Genomic DNA, 20,707 nt, shown 5'->3' on the forward strand with positions numbered 1-20,707 from the left:
GCCCGCACGAGAGAGAGCACGAGAGAGCACGAGATAAAGATCGCGCACGAGAGAGAGAGATCGCGCACGAGAGAGAGAGATCGCGCACGAGAGAGAGAGATCGCGCACGAGAGAGAGAGATCGCGCACGAGAGAGAGAGATCGCGCCGAGAGGGCACGAAAGAGAGAGGGAGAGCACACGAGAGAGCGCGCACGAGAGAGATCGCGCGCACGAGAGAGATCGCGCGCACGAGAGAGAGAGAGAGATCGCGCGCACGATAGAGAGAGAGATCGCGCGCACGAGAGAGAGAGAGATCGCGCGCACGAGAGAGAGAGAGAGATCGCGCGCACGAGAGAGAGAGAGAGATCGCGCGCACGAGAGAGAGATCGCGCACGAGAGAGAGGGCACGAAAGAGAGAGGGAGAGCACACGAGAGAGCGCGTACGAGAGAGCGCGCACGAGGGAGCGCGCACGAGGGAGCGCGCACGAGGGAGCGCGCACGAGGGAGCGCGCACGCACGAGAGAGAGATCGCACACGAGAGAGAGATCGCACACGAGAGAGAGATCGCACACGAGAGAGAGATCGCACACGAGAGAGATCGCGCACGAGAAAGAGAGAGATCGCGCACGAGAGAGAGGGCACGAAAGAGAGAGGGAGAGCACACGAGATGGCGCGCACGAGAGAGCGAGATCGCGCACGAGAGAGAGAGAGATCGCGCACGAGAGAGAGATCGCGCACGAGAGAGAGAGAGATCGCGCACGAGAGAGAGAGAGAGAGATCGCGCACGAGAGAGAGAGAGAGAGAGATCGCGCACGAGAGAGAGAGAGAGAAAGAGATCGCGCACGAGAGAGAGATCGCGCACGAGAGAGAGAGATCGCGCACGAGAGAGAGAGATCGCGCACGAGAGAGAGAGATCGCGCACGAGAGAGAGATCGCGCACGAGAGAGAGAGAGAGATCGCGCACCAGAGAGAGAGAGATCGCGCACGAGAGAGAGAGAGAGAGAGAGAGAGAGAGAGAGAGAGAGATCGCGCACGAGAGAGAGCGCGCGCACGACAGAGAGAGAAATCGCGCACGAGAGAGAGAGAGAAATCGCGCACGAGAGAGAGAGAGAAATCGCGCACGAGAGAGAGAGATCGCGCACGAGAGAGAGAGATCGCGCACGAGAGAGAGAGATCGCGCACGAGAGAGAGATCGCGCACGAGAGAGAGAGATCGCGCACGAGAGAGAGAGAGATCGCGCACCAGAGAGAGAGAGATCGCGCACCAGAGAGAGAGAGATCGCGCACCAGAGAGAGAGAGATCGCGCACGAGAGAGAGAGAGAGAGATCGCGCACGAGAGAGAGAGAGATCGCGCACGAGAGAGAGAGTTCGCGCATGAGAGAGAGATCGCGCACGACAGAGAGATGGCGCACGACAGAGAGATGGCACGCACGAGAGAGCGCGCGCACGACAGAGAGAAATCGCGCACGAGAGAGAGAAATCGCGCACGAGAGCGAGAGAGAGATCGCACACGAGAGAGAGATCGCGCACGAGAGAGAGAGAGAGAGATCGCGCACGAGAGAGAGATGGCGCACGACAGAGAGATGGCGCACGACAGAGAGATGGCGCACGACAGAGAGATGGCGCACGACAGAGAGATGGCGCACGACAGAGAGATGGCACGCACACGAGACAGGGAGAGCGCACGAGAGAGCGCGCATGAGAGAAAGAGAGAGCGCACGAGAGAGAGAGCCCGCACGAGAGAGAGAGCCCGCACGAGAGAGAGAGCCCGCACGAGAGAGAGAGCCCGCACGAGAGAGAGAGCCCGCACGAGAGAGATAGAGAGAGAGCATGATAGAGAGCACGAGATAGAGATCGCGCACGAGAGAGAGAGATCGCGCACGAGAGAGAGAGATCGCGCACGAGAGAGAGAGATCGCGCACGAGAGAGAGAGATCGCGCACGAGAGAGAGAGATCGCGCACGAGAGAGAGAGATCGCGCACGAGAGAGAGACAGAGCGCGCACGAGAGAGAGAGAGAGCGCGCACGAGAGAGAGAGAGAGCGCGCACGAGAGAGAGAGCGCGCACGAGAGAGAGAGCGCGCACGAGAGAGAGAGAGAGCGCGCACGAGAGAGAGAGAGCGCGCACGACAGAGAGGGCACGAAAGAGAGAGGGAGAGCACACGAGAGAGCGCACACGAGATAGCGCGAGAGAGAGAGAGCGCACAGGAGAGAGAGAGATCACGCACGAGAGAGAGATCGCGCACGAGAGAGAGATCGCGCACGAGAGAGATCGCGCACGAGAGAGATCGCGCACGAGAGAGATCGCGCACGAGAGAGATCGCGCACGAGAGAGAGAGAGAGAGAGATCGCGCAAGAGAGAGAGAGATCGCGCACGAGAGAGAGAGAGAGATCGCGCACGGGAGAGAGAGCGCGCACGAGAGAGAGAGATCGCGCACGAGAGAGAGAGAGATCGCGCACGAGAGAGAGAGAGAGCACGAGAGAGATAAAGAGAGAGAGAGTGAGAGAGATATCGCACACGTGAGAGAGAGATCGCGCACGAGAGAGACGGCACGAAAGAGAGAGGGAGAGCACACGAGAGAGCGCGCACGAGAGAGCGCGCACGCACGAGAGAGCGCACACGCACGAGAGAGAGATCGCGCACGAGAGAGAGATCGCGCACGAGTGAGAGAGAGAGAGAGATCGCGCACGAGAGAGAGAGAGAGATCGCGCGCACGAGAGATCGCGCGCACGAGAGATCGCGCGCACGAGAGATCGCGCGCACGAGAGATCGCGCGCACGAGAGATCGCGCGCACGAGAGATCGCGCGCACGAGAGATCGCGCGCACGAGAGATCGCGCGCACGAGAGATCGCGCGCACGAGAGATCGCGCGCACGTGAGATCGCGCGCACGTGAGATCGCGCGCACGAGAGAGAGAGATCGCGCACGAGAGAGAGGGCACGAAAGAGAGAGGGAGAGCACATGAGATGGCGTGCACGAGAGAGCGCGCATGAGAGAGAGAGATCGCGCACGAGAGAGATCGCGCACGAGAGAGATCGCGCACGAGAGAGATCGCGCACGAGAGAGAGAGCGCGCGCACGAGAGAGAGAGGTCGCGCACGAGAGAGAGATCGCGCACGAGAGAGAGATCGCGCACGAGAGAGAGATCGCGCACGAGAGAGAGATCGCGCACGAGAGAGAGAGAGATCGCTCACGAGAGAGAGAGAGATCGCTCACGAGAGAGACAGAGATCGCTCACGAGAGAGAGAGAGAGATCGCTCACGAGAGAGAGAGAGAGATCGCGCACGAGAGAGAGAGAGAGATCGCGCACGAGAGAGAGAGAGAGAGATCGCGCACGAGAGAGAGAGAGAGAGAGATCGCGCACGAGAGAGAGAGCGCGCACGAGTGAGAGAGCGCGCACGAGAGAGAGAGCGCGCACGAGAGAGAGAGCGCGCACGAGAGAGAGTGCACGAGAGAGTGCACGAGAGAGCGCGCACGAGAGGGCGCGCAAGAGAGGGCGCGCAAGAGAGGGCGCGCAAGAGAGAGCGCGCACGAGCGAGAGAGAGAGCGCGCACGAGCGAGAGAGAGAGCGCGCACGAGAGAGAGACAGCGCGCACGAGAGAGAGACAGAGCGCGCACGAGAGAGAGACAGAGCGCGCACGAGAGAGAGAGAGAGCGCGCACGAGAGAGAGAGAGAGAGAGCGCGCACGAGAGAGAGAGAGAGCGCGCACGAGAGAGAGAGCGCGCACGACAGAGAGGGCACGAAAGAGAGAGGGAGAGCACCCGAGAGAGCGCACACGAGAGAGCGCGAGAGAGAGAGAGCGCACAGGAGAGAGAGAGATCACGCACGAGAGAGAGATCGCGCACGAGAGAGATCGCGCACGAGAGAGATCGCGCACGAGAGAGATCGCGCACGAGAGAGATCACGCACGAGAGAGATCGCGCACGAGAGAGAGAGAGAGATCGCGCAAGAGAGAGAGAGATCGCGCACGAGAGAGAGAGAGAGAGATCGCGCACGGGAGAGAGAGCGCGCACGAGAGAGAGAGAGATCGCGCACGAGAGAGAGAGAGATCGCGCACGAGAGAGAGATCGCGCACGAGAGAGAGAGATCGCGCACGAGAGAGAGAGATCGCGCACGAGAGAGAGAGAGAGCACGAGAGAGATAGAGAGAGAGAGAGAGAGAGAGAGAGAGAGAGAGAGAGAGAGAGAGATCGCACACGGGAGAGAGAGATCGCGCACGAGAGAGACGGCACGAAAGAGAGAGGGAGAGCACACGAGAGAGCGCGCACGAGAGAGCGCGCACGCACGAGAGCGCGCATGCACGAGAGAGAGATCGCGCACGAGTGAGAGAGAGAGAGAGATCGCGCACGAGAGAGAGAGAGAGATCGCGCACGAGAGAGAGAGATCGCGCACGAGAGAGAGAGAGAGAGAGATCGCGCACGAGAGAGAGAGAGATCGCGCACGAGAGATCGCGCACGAGAGAGAGATCGCGCACGAGAGAGAGATCGCGCATGAGAGAGAGAGAGATCGCGCACGAGAGAGAGAGAGAGAGAGAGATCGCGCACGAGAGAGAGCGCGCGCACGACAGAGAGATCGCGCGCGCACGAGACAGAGAGAGCGCACGAGAGAGAGAGCGCACGAGAGAGAGAGAGAGAGATCGCTCACGAGAGAGAGAGAGAGATCGCGCACGAGAGAGAGAGAGAGAGATCGCGCACGAGAGAGAGAGAGATCGCGCATGAGAGAGAGAGAGAGATCGCGCACGAGAGAGAGAGAGATCGCGCACGAGAGAGAGAGATCGCGCACGAGAGAGAGAGAGCGCGCACGAGAGAGAGAGCGCGCACGAGAGAGTGCACGAGAGAGCGCGCACGAGAGGGCGCGCAAGAGAGGGCGCGCACGAGCGAGAGAGAGAGCGCACGAGCGAGAGAGAGAGCGCGCACGAGCGAGAGAGAGAGCGCGCACGAGCGAGAGAGAGAGCGCGCACGAGCGAGAGAGAGAGCGCGCACGAGCGAGAGAGAGAGCGCGCACGAGCGAGAGAGAGAGCGCGCACGAGCGAGAGAGAGCGCGCGCACGAGCGAGAGAGAGTGCGCACGAGCGAGAGAGAGAGCGCGCACGAGCGAGAGAGAGAGCGCGCACGAGCGAGAGAGAGAGCGCGCACGAGCGAGAGAGAGAGCGCGCACGAGCGAGAGAGAGAGCGCGCACGAGAGAGAGACAGAGCGCGCACGAGAGAGAGACAGAGCGCGCACGAGAGAGAGAGAGAGCGCGCACGAGAGAGAGAGCGCGCACGACAGAGAGGGCACGAAAGAGAGAGGGAGAGCACCCGAGAGAGCGCACACGAGAGAGCGCGAGAGAGATCGCGCACGAGAGAGATCGCGCACGAGAGAGAGAGATCGCGCAAGAGAGAGAGAGATCGCGCAAGAGAGAGAGAGATCGCGCACGAGAGAGAGAGAGAGCACGAGAGAGATAAAGAGAGAGAGAGAGAGTGAGAGAGATATCGCACACGTGAGAGAGAGATCGCGCACGAGAGAGACGGCACGAAAGAGAGAGGGAGAGCACACGAGAGAGCGCGCACGAGAGAGCGCGCACGCACGAGAGAGCGCACACGCACGAGAGAGAGATCGCGCACGAGAGAGAGATCGCGCACGAGTGAGAGAGAGAGAGAGATCGCGCACGAGAGAGAGAGAGAGATCGCGCGCACGAGAGATCGCGCGCACGAGAGATCGCGCGCACGAGAGATCGCGCGCACGAGAGATCGCGCGCACGAGAGATCGCGCGCACGAGAGATCGCGCGCACGAGAGATCGCGCGCACGAGAGATCGCGCGCACGTGAGATCGCGCGCACGTGAGATCGCGCGCACGTGAGATCGCGCGCACGAGAGAGAGAGATCGCGCACGAGAGAGAGGGCACGAAAGAGAGAGGGAGAGCACATGAGATGGCGTGCACGAGAGAGCGCGCATGAGAGAGAGAGATCGCGCACGAGAGAGATCGCGCACGAGAGAGATCGCGCACGAGAGAGATCGCGCACGAGAGAGAGAGCGCGCGCACGAGAGAGAGAGGTCGCGCACGAGAGAGAGATCGCGCACGAGAGAGAGATCGCGCACGAGAGAGAGATCGCGCACGAGAGAGAGAGAGATCGCTCACGAGAGAGACAGAGATCGCTCACGAGAGAGACAGAGATCGCTCACGAGAGAGAGAGAGAGATCGCTCACGAGAGAGAGAGAGAGATCGCGCACGAGAGAGAGAGAGAGATCGCGCACGAGAGAGAGAGAGAGAGATCGCGCACGAGAGAGAGAGAGAGAGAGAGATCGCGCACGAGAGAGAGAGCGCGCACGAGTGAGAGAGCGCGCACGAGAGAGAGAGCGCGCACGAGAGAGAGTGCACGAGAGAGTGCACGAGAGAGCGCGCACGAGAGGGCGCGCAAGAGAGGGCGCGCAAGAGAGGGCGCGCAAGAGAGAGCGCGCACGAGCGAGAGAGAGAGCGCGCACGAGCGAGAGAGAGAGCGCGCACGAGCGAGAGAGAGAGCGCGCACGAGAGAGAGACAGCGCGCACGAGAGAGAGACAGAGCGCGCACGAGAGAGAGACAGAGCGCGCACGAGAGAGAGAGAGAGCGCGCACGAGAGAGAGAGAGAGCGCGCACGAGAGAGAGAGAGAGCGCGCACGAGAGAGAGAGCGCGCACGACAGAGAGGGCACGAAAGAGAGAGGGAGAGCACCCGAGAGAGCGCACACGAGAGAGCGCGAGAGAGAGAGAGCGCACAGGAGAGAGAGAGATCACGCACGAGAGAGAGATCGCGCACGAGAGAGATCGCGCACGAGAGAGATCGCGCACGAGAGAGATCGCGCACGAGAGAGATCGCGCACGAGAGAGATCGCGCACGAGAGAGATCGCGCACGAGAGAGATCACGCACGAGAGAGATCGCGCACGAGAGAGAGAGAGAGATCGCGCAAGAGAGAGAGAGATCGCGCACGAGAGAGAGAGAGAGAGATCGCGCACGGGAGAGAGAGCGCGCACGAGAGAGAGAGAGATCGCGCACGAGAGAGAGAGAGATCGCGCACGAGAGAGAGATCGCGCACGAGAGAGAGAGATCGCGCACGAGAGAGAGAGAGAGCACGAGAGAGATAGAGAGAGAGAGAGAGAGAGAGAGAGAGAGAGAGAGATCGCACACGGGAGAGAGAGATCGCGCACGAGAGAGACGGCACGAAAGAGAGAGGGAGAGCACACGAGAGAGCGCGCACGAGAGAGCGCGCACGCACGAGAGCGCGCATGCACGAGAGAGAGATCGCGCACGAGTGAGAGAGAGAGAGAGATCGCGCACGAGAGAGAGAGAGAGATCGCGCACGAGAGAGAGAGATCGCGCACGAGAGAGAGAGAGAGAGAGATCGCGCACGAGAGAGAGAGAGATCGCGCACGAGAGATCGCGCACGAGAGAGAGATCGCGCACGAGAGAGAGATCGCGCATGAGAGAGAGAGAGATCGCGCACGAGAGAGAGAGAGAGAGAGAGATCGCGCACGAGAGAGAGCGCGCGCACGACAGAGAGATCGCGCGCGCACGAGACAGAGAGAGCGCACGAGAGAGAGAGCGCACGAGAGAGAGAGAGAGAGATCGCTCACGAGAGAGAGAGAGAGATCGCGCACGAGAGAGAGAGAGAGAGATCGCGCACGAGAGAGAGAGAGATCGCGCATGAGAGAGAGAGAGAGATCGCGCACGAGAGAGAGAGAGATCGCGCACGAGAGAGAGAGAGCGCGCACGAGAGAGAGAGCGCGCACGAGAGAGTGCACGAGAGAGCGCGCACGAGAGGGCGCGCAAGAGAGGGCGCGCACGAGCGAGAGAGAGAGCGCACGAGCGAGAGAGAGAGCGCGCACGAGCGAGAGAGAGAGCGCGCACGAGCGAGAGAGAGAGCGCGCACGAGCGAGAGAGAGAGCGCGCACGAGCGAGAGAGAGCGCGCGCACGAGCGAGAGAGAGTGCGCACGAGCGAGAGAGAGAGCGCGCACGAGCGAGAGAGAGAGCGCGCACGAGCGAGAGAGAGAGCGCGCACGAGCGAGAGAGAGAGCGCGCACGAGCGAGAGAGAGAGCGCGCACGAGAGAGAGACAGAGCGCGCACGAGAGAGAGACAGAGCGCGCACGAGAGAGAGAGAGAGCGCGCACGAGAGAGAGAGCGCGCACGACAGAGAGGGCACGAAAGAGAGAGGGAGAGCACCCGAGAGAGCGCACACGAGAGAGCGCGAGAGAGATCGCGCACGAGAGAGATCGCGCACGAGAGAGAGAGATCGCGCAAGAGAGAGAGAGATCGCGCAAGAGAGAGAGAGATCGCGCACGAGAGAGAGAGAGAGCACGAGAGAGATAAAGAGAGAGAGAGAGAGTGAGAGAGATATCGCACACGTGAGAGAGAGATCGCGCACGAGAGAGACGGCACGAAAGAGAGAGGGAGAGCACACGAGAGAGCGCGCACGAGAGAGCGCGCACGCACGAGAGAGCGCACACGCACGAGAGAGAGATCGCGCACGAGAGAGAGATCGCGCACGAGTGAGAGAGAGAGAGAGATCGCGCACGAGAGAGAGAGAGAGATCGCGCGCACGAGAGATCGCGCGCACGAGAGATCGCGCGCACGAGAGATCGCGCGCACGAGAGATCGCGCGCACGAGAGATCGCGCGCACGAGAGATCGCGCGCACGAGAGATCGCGCGCACGAGAGATCGCGCGCACGAGAGATCGCGCGCACGAGAGATCGCGCGCACGTGAGATCGCGCGCACGTGAGATCGCGCGCACGTGAGATCGCGCGCACGAGAGAGAGAGATCGCGCACGAGAGAGAGGGCACGAAAGAGAGAGGGAGAGCACATGAGATGGCGTGCACGAGAGAGCGCGCATGAGAGAGAGAGATCGCGCACGAGAGAGATCGCGCACGAGAGAGATCGCGCACGAGAGAGAGAGCGCGCGCACGAGAGAGAGAGCGCGCGCACGAGAGAGAGAGGTCGCGCACGAGAGAGAGATCGCGCACGAGAGAGAGATCGCGCACGAGAGAGAGATCGCGCACGAGAGAGAGAGAGATCGCTCACGAGAGAGACAGAGATCGCTCACGAGAGAGACAGAGATCGCTCACGAGAGAGAGAGAGAGATCGCTCACGAGAGAGAGAGAGAGATCGCGCACGAGAGAGAGAGAGAGATCGCGCACGAGAGAGAGAGAGAGAGATCGCGCACGAGAGAGAGAGAGAGAGAGATCGCGCACGAGAGAGAGAGCGCGCACGAGTGAGAGAGCGCGCACGAGAGAGAGAGCGCGCACGAGAGAGAGTGCACGAGAGAGTGCACGAGAGAGCGCGCACGAGAGGGCGCGCAAGAGAGGGCGCGCAAGAGAGGGCGCGCAAGAGAGAGCGCGCACGAGCGAGAGAGAGAGCGCGCACGAGCGAGAGAGAGAGCGCGCACGAGCGAGAGAGAGAGCGCGCACGAGAGAGAGACAGCGCGCACGAGAGAGAGACAGAGCGCGCACGAGAGAGAGACAGAGCGCGCACGAGAGAGAGAGAGAGCGCGCACGAGAGAGAGAGAGAGCGCGCACGAGAGAGAGAGAGAGCGCGCACGAGAGAGAGAGCGCGCACGACAGAGAGGGCACGAAAGAGAGAGGGAGAGCACCCGAGAGAGCGCACACGAGAGAGCGCGAGAGAGAGAGAGCGCACAGGAGAGAGAGAGATCACGCACGAGAGAGAGATCGCGCACGAGAGAGATCGCGCACGAGAGAGATCGCGCACGAGAGAGATCGCGCACGAGAGAGATCGCGCACGAGAGAGATCGCGCACGAGAGAGATCGCGCACGAGAGAGATCACGCACGAGAGAGATCGCGCACGAGAGAGAGAGAGAGATCGCGCAAGAGAGAGAGAGATCGCGCACGAGAGAGAGAGAGAGAGATCGCGCACGGGAGAGAGAGCGCGCACGAGAGAGAGAGAGATCGCGCACGAGAGAGAGAGAGATCGCGCACGAGAGAGAGATCGCGCACGAGAGAGAGAGATCGCGCACGAGAGAGAGAGAGAGCACGAGAGAGATAGAGAGAGAGAGAGAGAGAGAGAGAGAGAGAGAGAGAGAGAGATCGCACACGGGAGAGAGAGATCGCGCACGAGAGAGACGGCACGAAAGAGAGAGGGAGAGCACACGAGAGAGCGCGCACGAGAGAGCGCGCACGCACGAGAGCGCGCATGCACGAGAGAGAGATCGCGCACGAGTGAGAGAGAGAGAGAGATCGCGCACGAGAGAGAGAGAGAGATCGCGCACGAGAGAGAGAGATCGCGCACGAGAGAGAGAGAGAGAGAGATCGCGCACGAGAGAGAGAGAGATCGCGCACGAGAGATCGCGCACGAGAGAGAGATCGCGCACGAGAGAGAGATCGCGCATGAGAGAGAGAGAGATCGCGCACGAGAGAGAGAGAGAGAGAGAGATCGCGCACGAGAGAGAGCGCGCGCACGACAGAGAGATCGCGCGCGCACGAGACAGAGAGAGCGCACGAGAGAGAGAGCGCACGAGAGAGAGAGAGAGAGATCGCTCACGAGAGAGAGAGAGAGATCGCGCACGAGAGAGAGAGAGAGAGATCGCGCACGAGAGAGAGAGAGATCGCGCATGAGAGAGAGAGAGAGATCGCGCACGAGAGAGAGAGAGATCGCGCACGAGAGAGAGAGATCGCGCACGAGAGAGAGAGAGCGCGCACGAGAGAGAGAGCGCGCACGAGAGAGTGCACGAGAGAGCGCGCACGAGGAGGGCGCGCAAGAGAGGGCGCGCACGAGCGAGAGAGAGAGCGCGCACGAGCGAGAGAGAGAGCGCGCACGAGCGAGAGAGAGAGCGCGCACGAGCGAGAGAGAGAGCGCGCACGAGCGAGAGAGAGCGCGCGCACGAGCGAGAGAGAGCGCGCGCACGAGCGAGAGAGAGAGCGCGCACGAGCGAGAGAGAGAGCGCGCACGAGCGAGAGAGAGAGCGCGCACGAGCGAGAGAGAGAGCGCGCACGAGCGAGAGAGAGAGCGCGCACGAGCGAGAGAGAGAGCGCGCACGAGAGAGAGACAGAGCGCGCACGAGAGAGAGACAGAGCACGCACGAGAGAGAGAGAGAGCGCGCACGAGAGAGAGAGAGAGCGCACACGAGAGAGAGAGCGCGCACGACAGAGAGGGCACGAAAGAGAGAGGGAGAGCACCCGAGAGAGCGCACACGAGAGAGCGCGAGAGAGAGAGAGCGCACAGGAGAGAGAGAGATCACGCACGAGAGAGAGATCGCGCACGAGAGAGATCGCGCACGAGAGAGATCGCGCACGAGAGAGATCGCGCACGAGAGAGATCGCGCACGAGAGAGATCGCGCACGAGAGAGAGAGATCGCGCAAGAGAGAGAGAGATCGCGCAAGAGAGAGAGAGATCGCGCACGAGAGAGAGAGAGAGATCGCGCACGGGAGAGAGAGCGCGCACGAGAGAGAGAGAGATCGCGCACGAGAGAGAGAGAGATCGCGCACGAGAGAGAGAGAGATCGCGCACGAGAGAGAGAGAGAGCACGAGAGAGATAGAGAGAGAGAGAGAGAGAGAGAGAGAGAGAGAGAGATCGCACACGGGAGAGAGAGATCGCGCACGAGAGAGACGGCTCGAAAGAGAGAGGGAGAGCACACGAGAGAGCGCGCACGAGAGAGCGCGCACGCACGAGAGCGCGCATGCACGAGAGAGAGATCGCGCACGAGTGAGAGAGAGAGAGAGATCGCGCACGAGAGAGAGAGATCGCGCACGAGAGAGAGAGATCGCGCACGAGAGAGAGAGATCGCGCATGAGAGAGAGAGATCGCGCACGAGAGAGAGAGATCGCGCACGAGAGAGACAGAGAGAGAGAGATCGCGCACGAGAGAGAGAGAGAGAGAGATCGCGCACGAGAGAGAGATCGCGCACGAGAGAGAGATCGCGCATGAGAGAGAGAGAGATCGCGCACGAGAGAGAGAGAGAGAGAGAGATCGCGCACGAGAGAGAGCGCGCGCACGACAGAGAGATCGCGCGCGCACGAGACAGAGAGAGCGCACGAGAGAGAGAGCGCACGAGAGAGAGAGAGAGAGATCGCTCACGAGAGAGAGAGAGAGATCGCGCACGAGAGAGAGAGAGATCGCGCACGAGAGAGAGAGAGATGGCGCACGAGAGAGAGAGAGAGATCGCGCACGAGAGAGAGAGAGATCGCGCACGAGAGAGAGAGATCGCGCACGAGAGAGAGAGCGCGCACGAGAGAGAGCGCGCACGAGAGAGAGAGAGCGCGCACGAGAGAGAGAGAGCGCGCACGAGAGAGCGCGCACGAGAGAGAGCGCCCGCACGAGAGAGATAGAGAGAGAGCACGAGATAGAGATCGCGAACGAGAGAGAGGGCACGAAAGAGAGAGGGAGAGCACACGAGAGAGCGCATACGAGAGAGCGCACACGAGAGAGATCGCGCGCACGAGAGAGAGAGATCGCGCACGAGAGAGACAGAGAGAGAGAGATCGCGCACGAGAGAGAGAGAGAGAGAGATCGCGCACGAGAGAGAGATCGCGCATGAGAGAGAGAGAGAGATCGCGCACGAGAGAGAGCGCGCGCACGACAGAGAGATCGCGCGCGCACGAGACAGAGAGAGCGCACGAGAGAGAGAGCGCACGAGAGAGAGAGAGAGAGATCGCTCACGAGAGAGAGAGAGAGATCGCGCACGAGAGAGAGAGAGATCGCGCACGAGAGAGAGAGAGATGGCGCACGAGAGAGAGAGAGAGATCGCGCACGAGAGAGAGAGAGATCGCGCACGAGAGAGAGAGATCGCGCACGAGAGAGAGAGATCGCGCACGAGAGAGAGCGCGCACGAGAGAGAGAGAGCGCGCACGAGAGAGAGAGAGCGCGCACGAGAGAGCGCGCACGAGAGAGAGCGCCCGCACGAGAGAGATAGAGAGAGAGCACGAGATAGAGATCGCGAACGAGAGAGAGGGCACGAAAGAGAGAGGGAGAGCACACGAGAGAGCGCATACGAGAGAGCGCACACGAGAGAGATCGCGCGCACGAGAGAGAGAGAGAGAGATCGCGCACGAGAGAGGGCACGAAAGAGAGGGAGCACACGAGAGCGCGCGCACAAGAGAGCGCGCACAAGAGAGCGCGCACAAGAGAGCGCGCACAAGAGAGCGCGCACGCACGAGAGAGAGAGAGCGCGCACGAGAGAGAGAGAGAGAGAGAGAGAGAGAGAGAGAGAGGAGAGATCGCGCACGAGAGAGAGATCGCGCACGAGAGAGAGATCGCGCACGAGAGAGAGGAGATCGCGCACGAGAGAGAGAGAGATCGCGCACGAGAGAGAGAGAGATCGCGCACGAGAGAGAGAGAGATCGCGCACGAGAGAGAGAGAGATCGCGCACGAGAGAGAGAGAGATCGCGCACGAGAGAGAGAGTGAGAGAGAGAGAGATCGCGCACCGAGAGAGAGAGAGAGAGAGAGATCGCGCACGAGAGAGAGAGAGAGAGATCGCGCACGAGAGAGAGCGCGCGCACGAGAGAGAGCGCGCGCACGAGAGAGAGATCGCGCACGAGAGAGAGATCGCGCACGAGAGAGAGATCGCGCACGAGAGAGAGATCGCGCACGAGAGAGAGAGAGATCGCGCACGAGAGAGAGAGAGATCGCGCACGAGAGAGAGAGAGATCGCGCACGAGAGAGAGAGATCGCTCACGAGAGAGAGAGAGAGAGAGATCGCTCACGAGAGAGAGAGAGAGAGATCGCTCACGAGAGAGAGAGAGAGAGAGAGATCGCTCACGAGAGAGAGAGAGAGAGATCGCTCACGAGAGAGAGAGATCGCGCACGAGAGAGAGATCGCGCACGAGAGAGATCGCGCACAGAGAGAGAGATCGCGCACCGAGAGAGAGAGAGAGATCGCGCACGAGAGAGAGAGAGATCGATCGCGCACGAGAGAGAGAGAGAGAGATCGCGCACGAGAGAGAGATCGCGCACGAGAGAGATCGCGCACGAGAGAGAGAGAGAGATCACGCACGAGAGAGATCGCGCACGAGAGAGAGAGAGATCACGCACGAGAGAGAGATCGCGCACGAGAGAGAGAGAGAGATCGCGCACGAGAGAGAGAGATCGCGCACGAGAGAGATCGCGCACGAGAGAGAGAGAGAGATCGCGCACGAGCGAGAGAGAGAGATCACGCACGAGAGTAAAGCGCGCCCACGAGAGAAAGCGCGCGCAACGAGAGAGAGATCGCGCACGAGAGAGAGAGAGATCGCGCACGAGAGAGAGAGATCGCGCACGAGAGAGAGAGATCGCGCACGAGAGAGAGAGAGATCGCGCACGAGAGAGAGAGATCGCGCACGAGAGAGAGAGAGAGATCGCGCACGAGAGAGAGAGAGATCGCGCACGAGAGAGAGAGAGAGGGATCGTGCACGACAGAGAGAGAGAGCGAGAGAGAGAGCGCAGCGAGAGAGAGAGCTGCGCGCGAGAGAGAGAGATCGCACGAGAGAGAGAGATCGCACGAGAGAGAGAGATCGCACGAGAGAGAGAGATCGCACGAGAGAGAGAGAGGGCACGAGAGAGAGAGAGGGCACGAGAGAGAGAGAGGGCACGAGAGAGAGAGGGCACGAGAGAGGTAGAGCGCGCACGAGAGAGCGCGCACGAGAAGGCACGCACGAGAAAGCACGCACGAGAGAGAGAGAGAGAGAGCGCGTACGAGAGAGAGAGAGCGCGTACGATAGAGAGAGCGCGCGCACGAGAGAGAGAGAGCGCGCACGAGAGAGAGCGCGCACAGAGAGAGAGAGAGCGCACGAGAGAGCGCGCACGAGAGGGCGCGCAAGAGAGAGAGAGCGCACACGAGCGAGAGAGAGAGAGATCGCGCACGAGAGAGAGACAGAGAGAGAGATCGCGCAAGAGAGAGAGATCGCGCACGAGAGAGAGAGATCGCTCACGATGAGAGAGAGAGAGAGAGAGAGAGAGAGATCGCGCACGAGAGAGAGAGAGAGATCGCGCACAGAGAGAGAGAGAGAGAGAGATCGCGCACGAGAGAGAGCGCGCGCCAACGAGAGAGAGATCGCGCACAGAGAGAGAGAGAGATCGCGCACGAGAGAGAGATCGCGCACGAGAGAGAGATCGCGCACAGAGAGAGAGATCGCGCACGAGAGAGAGAGAGATCGCGCACGAGAGAGAGAGAGATCGCGCACGAGAGAGAGAGAAGAGATCGCGCACGAGAGAGAGAGATCGCGCACGAGAGAGAGGGAGAGATCGCGCACGAGAGAGAGGGAGAGATCGCGCCACGAGAGAGAGGGAGAGATCGCGCACGAGAGAGAGAGGGAGAGATCGCGCACGAGAGAGAGGGAGAGATCGCGCACGAGAGAGAGGGAGAGATCGCGCACGAGAGAGAGAGAGAGATCGCGCACGAGAGAGAGAGAGAGATCGCGCACGATGAGAGAGAGAGATCGCGCACGAGAGAGAGAGTTCGCGCACGAGAGAGAGAGTTCGCGCACGAGAGAGAGAGTTCGCGCACGAGAGAGAGATGGCGCACGAGAGAGAGATGGCGCACGACAGAGAGATGGCGCACGAGAGAGAGATGGCGCACGACAGAGAGATGGCGCACGACAGAGAGATGGCGCACGACAGAGAGATGGCGCACGAGAGAGAGATGGCGCACGACAGAGAGATGGCGCACGACAGAGAGATGGCGCACGACAGAGAGATGGCGCACGACAGAGAGATGGCGCACGACAGAGAGATGGCGCACGACAGAGAGATGGCACGCACACGAGACAGGGAGAGCGCGCACGAGAGAGAGCGCACGAGAGAGCACGAGAGAGAGCGCACGAGAGAGAGAGCGCACGAGAGAGAGCACCCGCACGAGAGAGATAGAGAGAGCACGAGAGAGAGCACGAGATAGAGATCGCGAACGAGAGAGAGGGCACGAAAGAGAGAGGGAGAGCACACGAGAGAGCGCATACGAGAGAGCGCACACGAGAGAGATCGCGCGCACGAGAGAGAGAGAGAGAGATCGCGCACGAGAGAGAGCACGAAAGAGAGGGAGAGCGCACGAGAGCGCGCGCACGAGAGAGCGCCGCTGGCGCGCGAGAGAGAGCGCGCGCGAGAGAGAGAGAGCGCGCGAGAGAGAGAGATCGCACGAGAGAGAGAGATCGCACGAGAGAGAGAGATCGCACGAGAGAGAGAGAGGGCACGAGAGAGAGAGAGGGCACGAGAGAGAGAGGGCACGAGAGAGACAGGTAGAGCACACGCGAGAGCGCGCACGAGAGAGCGCGCACGAGAAGGCACGCACGAGAAAGCACGCACGAGAGAGAGAGAGAGAGAGCGCGTACGATAGAGAGAGAGAGCGCGCACGAGAGAGAGCGCGCACGAGAGAGCACGCACGAGAGAGAGAGAGCGCACGAGAGAGAGAGCGCGCACGAGAGAGAGAGCGCGCACGAGAGAGAGAGCGCGCACGAGAGAGAGAGCGCGCACGAGAGAGAGCGCGCACGAGAGAGCGCGCACGAGAGAGAGCGCGCACGAGAGAGAGCGCGCACGAGAGAGAGCGCGCACGAGAGAGAGCGCGCACGAGAGAGAGCGCGCACGAGAGAGAGCGCGCACGAGAGAGCGCGCGCACGAGAGAGCGCGCGCACGAGAGAGCGCGCGCACGAGAGAGCGCGCGCACGAGAGAGCGCGCGCACGAGAGAGCGCGCGCACGAGAGATCGCGCGCACGAGAGCGATCGCGCGCACGAGAGAGAGATCGCGCGCACGAGAGAGATCGCGCGCACGAGAGAGATCGCGCGCACGAGAGAGATCGCGCGCACGAGAGAGATCGCGCGCACGAGAGAGATCGCGCGCACGAGAGAGATCGCGCGCACACGAGAGATCGCGCGCACACGAGAGAGAGCGCGCACACGAGAGAGAGCGCGCACACGAGAGAGAGCGCGCACACGAGAGAGAGCGCGCACACGAGAGATCGGGCGCACACGAGAGATCGGGCGCACACGAGAGAGAGCGCGCACACGAGAGAGCGCGCGCACGAGAGAGAGCGCGCGCACGAGAGAGAGAGCGCGCACGAGAGAGAGCGCGCGCACGAGAGAGCGCGCGCACGAGAGAGAGCGCACGCACGAGAGAGAGCGTGCGACAGATCGCGCACGAGAGAGAGAGAGAGATCGCGCAAGAGAGAGATCGCGCACGAGAGATCGCGCACGAGAGATCGCGCACGAGAGATCGCGCACGAGAGAGAGATCGCGCACGAGAGAGAGATCGCGCACGAGAGAGAGATCGCGCACGAGAGAGACAGCGCACGAGAGAGACAGCGCACGAGAGAGCGCACGCACGAGAGAGCGCACGCACGAGAGAGCGCACGCACGAGAGAGCGCGCACGCACGGGAGAGCGCGCACGCACGGGAGAGCGCGCACGCACGGGAGAGCGCGCACGCACGGGAGAGAGAGGTCGCGCATGAGAGAGAGATAGCGCACGAGAGAGAGAGAGATCGCTCACGAGAGAGAGAGAGATCGCTCACGAGAGAGAGAGATCGCTCACGAGAGAGAGAGATCGCGCACGAGAGAGAGAGATCGCGCACGAGAGAGAGAGATCGCGCACGAGAGAGAGAGAGATCGCGCACGAGAGAGAGATCGCGCACGAGAGAGAGATCGCGCACGAGAGAGAGATCGCGCACGAGAGAGAGAGAGAGAGATCGCGCACGAGAGAGAGAGAGAGAGAGAGAGAGAGAGATCGCGCACGAGAGAGAGCGCGCGCACGACAGAGAGATCGCGCGCGCACGAGACAGAGAGAGCGCGCACGAGCGAGAGCGCGCGCCCGAGAGAGAGAGATCGCGCACGAGAGAGATCGCGCACGAGAGAGAGAGAGAGATCGCGCACGAGAGAGAGAGAGGGATCGTGCACGAGAGAGAGAGAGCGCGAGAGCGCGCGAGAGAGAGAGATCGCACGAGAGAGAGATCGCACGAGAGAGAGAGCGCACGAGAGAGAGAGCGCACGAGAGAGAGAGCGCACGAGAGAGAGAGCGCACGAGAGAGAGAGCGCACGAGAGAGAGAGCGCACGAGAGAGAGAGCGCACGAGAGAGAGAGAGCGCACAAGAGAGAGCCCGCACGAGAGAGAGAGCCCGCACGAGAGAGAGAGCCCGCACGAGAGAGAGAGCCCGCACGAGAGAGAGAGCCCGCACGAGAGAGAGAGCCCGCACGAGAGAGATACAGAGAGAGCACGAGAGAGATAGAGATCGTGCACGAGAGAGAGGGCACGAAAGAGAGAGGGAGAGCACACGAGAGATCGCGCGCACGGGAGATCGCGCGCACGAGAGATCGCGCGCACGAGAGATCGCGCGCACGAGAGATCGCGCGCACGAGAGATCGCGCGCACGAGAGATCGCGCGCACGAGAGATCGCGCGCACGAGAGATCGCGCGCACGAGAGATCGCGCGCACGAGAGATCGCGCGCACGAGAGATCTCGCGCACGAGAGATCGCGCGCAAGAGAGATCGCGCGCAAGAGAGATCGCGCGCACGAGAGATCGCGCGCACGAGAGATCGCGCGCACGAGAGAGAGAGAGATCACGCACGAGAGAGAGAGAGATCGCGCACGAGAGAGAGAGAGATCGCGCACGAGAGAGAGGGCACGAAAGAGAGAGGGAGAGCACATGAGATGGCGTGCACGAGAGAGCGCGCATGAGAGAGAGATCGCGCACGAGAGAGAGAGCGCGCGCACGAGAGAGAGCGCGCGCACGAGAGAGAGATCGCGCACGAGAGATAGATCGCGCACGAGAGAGAGATCGCGCACGAGAGAGAGATCGCGCACGAGAGAGAGATCGCGCACGAGAGAGAGAGAGATCGCTCACGAGAGAGACAGAGATCGCTCACGAGAGAGACAGAGATCGCTCACGAGAGAGACAGAGATCGCTCACGAGAGAGAGAGAGAGAGAGATCGCGCACGAGAGAGAGAGAGAGAGATCGCGCACGAGAGAGAGAGAGAGAGATCGCGCACGAGAGAGAGATCGCGCACGAGAGAGAGATCGCGCACGAGAGAGAGATCGCGCACGAGAGAGAGATCGCGCACGAGAGAGAGATCGCGCACGAGAGAGAGATCGCGCACGAGAGAGAGAGAGATTGCGCACGAGAGAGCGCGCGCACGAGAGAGAGAGAGCGCGCACGAGAGAGAGAGAGCGCGCACGAGAGAGAGAGAGCGCGCACGAGAGAGAGAGAGCACGCACGAGAGAGAGAGAAATCGCGCACGAGAGAGAGAGAAATCGCGCACGAGAGAGACAGAAATCGCGCACGAGAGAGAGAAATCGCGCACGAGAGAGATCGCGCACGAGAGAGATCGCGCACGAGAGAGATCGCGCACGAGAGAGATCGCGCACGAGAGAGAGATCGCGCACGAGAGAGAGAGAGATCGCTCACGAGAGAGACAGAGATCGCTCACGAGAGAGACAGAGATCGCTCACGAGAGAGACAGAGATCGCTCACGAGAGAGAGAGAGAGAGAGAGAGATCGCTCACGAGAGAGAGAGAGAGATCGCGCACGAGAGAGAGAGAGAGAGATCGCGCACGAGAGAGAGAGAGAGATCGCGCACGAGAGAGAGAGAGCGCGCACGAGAGAGAGCGCGCACGAGAGAGAGCGCGCACGAGAGAGAGAGAGCGCACGAGAGAGAGCGCGCACGAGAGAGAGCGCGCACGAGAGGGCGCGCAAGAGAGAGAGAGCGCACACGAGCGAGAGAGAGAGCGCGCACGAGAGAGAGACAGAGAGAGAGATCGCGCAAGAGAGAGAGATCGCGCACGAGAGAGAGAGATCGCTCACGAGAGAGAGAGAGAGAGATCGCGCACGAGAGAGAGAGAGAGATCGCGCACGAGAGAGAGAGAGAGAGATCGCGCACGAGAGAGAGAGAGAGATCGCGCACGAGAGAGAGAGAGATCGCGCACGAGAGAGAGAGAGAGATCGCGCACGAGAGAGAGGGAGAGATCGCGCACGAGAGAGAGGGAGAGATCGCGCACGAGAGAGAGAGAGAGATCGCGCACGAGAGAGAGAGAGAGATCGCGCACGAGAGAGAGAGTTCGCGCACGAGAGAGAGAGTTCGCGCACGAGAGAGAGAGTTCGCGCACGAGAGAGAGTTCGCGCACGAGAGAGAGATGGCGCACGAGAGAGAGATGGCGCACGAGAGAGAGATGGCGCACGAGAGAGAGATGGCGCACGACAGAGAGATGGCGCACGACAGAGAGATGGCGCACGACAGAGAGATGGCGCACGACAGAGAGATGGCGCACGACAGAGAGATGGCACGCACACGAGACAGGGAGAGCGCGCACGAGAGAGAGTGCACGAGAGAGCACGAGAGAGAGCGCACGAGAGAGAGAGCGCACGAGAGAGAGAGCGCACGAGAGAGAGCGCACGAGAGAGAGAGCGCACGAGAGAGAGCACGAGAGAGAGCACGAGATAGAGATCGCGAACGAGAGAGAGGGCACGAAAGAGAGAGGGAGAGCACACGAGAGAGCGCATACGAGAGAGCGCACACGAGAGAGATCGCGCGCACGAGAGAGAGAGAGAGAGATCGCGCACGAGAGAGAGCACGAAAGAGAGGGAGAGCGCACGAGAGCGCGTGCACAAGAGAGCGCGCACAAGAGAGCGCGAGAGAGAGAGCGCGCGAGAGAGAGAGCGCGCGAGAGAGAGAGCGCGCGAGAGAGAGAGCGCGCGAGAGAGAGAGAGCGCGCGAGAGAGAGAGATCGCACGAGAGAGAGAGATCGCACGAGAGAGAGAGAGGGCACGAGAGAGAGAGAGGGCACGAGAGAGAGAGGGCACGAGAGAGAC

General features: G+C 61.7%; 1 pseudogene; it reads left to right on the top strand.

Moving 5' to 3' along the window:
• The first annotated feature begins 3,132 nt into the window (after window positions 1-3,132).
• Window positions 3,133-19,894, top strand: LOC137359154 (RNA-binding protein 25-like; annotated as a pseudogene).
• Window positions 19,895-20,707: the final 813 nt, after the last annotated feature.

The sequence above is a fragment of the Heterodontus francisci genome, unplaced genomic scaffold (assembly GCF_036365525.1).
Source record: "Heterodontus francisci isolate sHetFra1 unplaced genomic scaffold, sHetFra1.hap1 HAP1_SCAFFOLD_1371, whole genome shotgun sequence".
Lineage (NCBI taxonomy): Eukaryota > Metazoa > Chordata > Chondrichthyes > Heterodontiformes > Heterodontidae > Heterodontus > Heterodontus francisci.